Here is a 2,121-nt window from a genome sequence, read left to right as displayed (position 1 = left end):
GTATAATACTACCCCCCTACTTTATGGATGATTTTTAGGGTTAAATTTCTAGTATTATACATGAATAAATAAAGTATATCAGGAGGGCAATCCTGGACCCCGAGGGCCGCAGCTCTGCATGTTTTACTGTTTCCCTGCTCCAACACACCTGATTCAGGCATTAATTTAACTTTTCCAGGTTCTGCAGAAGCGATCATCACTCATTCATTCAAATCTGGTGCGTTGGAGCAGAGAAACAAGTAAAACATGCTCGATGCCCACCTCTGATTCAAATGTTATCAATTTTTAAACAAATTAAAACAAAATAGCTTTTCTGCTTTTGTTTTAAAAGCTTTTAAGCCATTTTAAATTGAACTGTAAGAGAAATATCTAATAAAACTTTGTTTTAAAATTTTTTTTACTTAAATTATCTGATAAATTTACTTGTATAACTTTTATTTTGGCAAAAAAAATCATTTCAGAAACAATAATACAAACACTAATGATGTAATTAAATAATTACTTCAGGACTCTGTTTTATTCTAGTTTTCTGGTCACTGTTACCTGTTTTCAGTTTGACTGAAGTTGAGATTTATGAGTTAAAATCCATCAGAATGTTTGACTTTCCTGAACAAACACTGGATTATTTGAACAAACACTGGATTATTTGAACAATCAGGACAACACGCTGCTGTTTTAAATGTTTTTCCAGAGCAGAGAGGATTTTCCTAAAGAGCTGCTGATGTGTAATAAAATCTGTCAAACTGGAAATCAGCTAAATATAACTCCTCTTTTACATCTCCTTTTATTAAAGACGAATTTAAACCTGATGTAGATTTTAATCAGCAACTGCTCTGATTAATCTGTATAAAAAACAAACATTACAGCAGAAAAAATAAACTAATTGAAAAAGTGATTTCTCACCAGCTGTCAGAAGATCCAGATGTCCAAAGCTCAGGATGTGGAGCGGCTGGCAGCAGAACTCCCTCTGCAGAGATCAGCATGTTTGACAGAGAAAAAGGCCGGTTCATGTGCGGGACGGTCTGCGCATGTGTGAGCAGATTGCCTGCTGAGTCATGTTTTATGACTCAGCCTGATAAGAGAAGTGGGGAGAAGTGCAGCAGCTCCGCTTTAAACATCCAGTTACAGAAACCAGACAGTAAACGTATTAAACTGTCATAAAATGAAAATTATAAGCTTTATTCAGGTTCAGATAAAGAAAAACCGGAGCTCTGTGGTTCTGTAAAAACAGAATTTAAACAGGTAATAAACACACATTATAAAAGATGTTATTTAATCTGTTGGACTTTACATGATCTGTTGAACAAAGTAAGTAAGTAGGTAAAGTTTTATTTACATTGCGCCTTTCACAGAAATAAATCCACAAGGTGCTGTTCATTCAGGGAAGGGGGGAGAGGGCAGTTAAGGCCGGTCGTGCAGCAAAACACAGTTGCGCTACCACAACAAAAAAAAAAAAAAAAAAAAAAAAAAAAAAAAAACACACAAGGGAAGAACAGAAAAAAAGCAAAAACATCATATTATATCAACACTGTGACACACTATGGTGTTTATTTAAAAAAAACCTCTTCATAGGGCAGTGAGTTTAAAGGGGCCCGAAGAATCCAGTCCTGTAAAGCAGCACAGCCATAGTTCAGAATATGGATGTTAACTGTTCATTTTGTGTGGCCCTCTGCCTGCTCAGGAAACCAGATTAAATGGGTGAGAGAGAAGGGGGGGAGGTATGTGGCTGAGCCTTATTGACGTAATCCAACCAGGAAGAATTTAGTCAACAGCTCAAGGCCATTGTCGGGGAGATCCAGATTCTGTAATCAGTTGTTTTGGGAACAGAAGAGACAGGCAGACGATAACAATTTTCCATCTGCTTTAGTGTTCTGCTGGTGCATCTCAAGGTGGTGAATCCAATCAGACAAACAGTGCGGACAAATTCCGCCGAGCTATCAGCTTCTCCAAGATGAATTCCATCTGGCCAGCAAAGTCCAGGGACCACAGCCGGCCCGCAACTCTCAATACTGAAGGGGTTTGGTGATGAGACAGACCCAGGGTGCAGGCAGGATTTCAAAATGTAACAAAAAGGTTTAATAATTAACAAAAAGAGGGCTGCTGGCAGCAAACTTACAAATA

The 2,121-nt window shown here is 37.8% G+C and overlaps 1 protein-coding gene across 2 annotated transcripts in view; it reads right to left on the bottom strand.

Annotated features, from left to right (window-relative positions):
* The window catches only part of abcg2a (ATP-binding cassette, sub-family G (WHITE), member 2a), a 31,800-nt gene that overhangs the window by 24,664 nt on the left and 5,015 nt on the right, over window positions 1-2,121 (bottom strand). The window contains exon 2 of one of the 2 annotated variants that reach the window (XM_014022160.1): window positions 904-1,072. The gene's annotated coding sequence lies outside the window, so the exon portion shown is untranslated. The remainder of the gene's footprint in view (window positions 1-903; window positions 1,073-2,121) is intronic. The other variant, XM_014022161.1, reaches the window with a different exon arrangement.

This window comes from Austrofundulus limnaeus, unplaced genomic scaffold (genome assembly GCF_001266775.1).
Source record: "Austrofundulus limnaeus strain Quisiro unplaced genomic scaffold, Austrofundulus_limnaeus-1.0 Scaffold319, whole genome shotgun sequence".
NCBI lineage: Eukaryota > Metazoa > Chordata > Actinopteri > Cyprinodontiformes > Rivulidae > Austrofundulus > Austrofundulus limnaeus.
The sequence above is the reverse complement of the archived record's forward strand: the minus strand, read 5'-3'. Positions and strand labels throughout refer to the sequence as shown.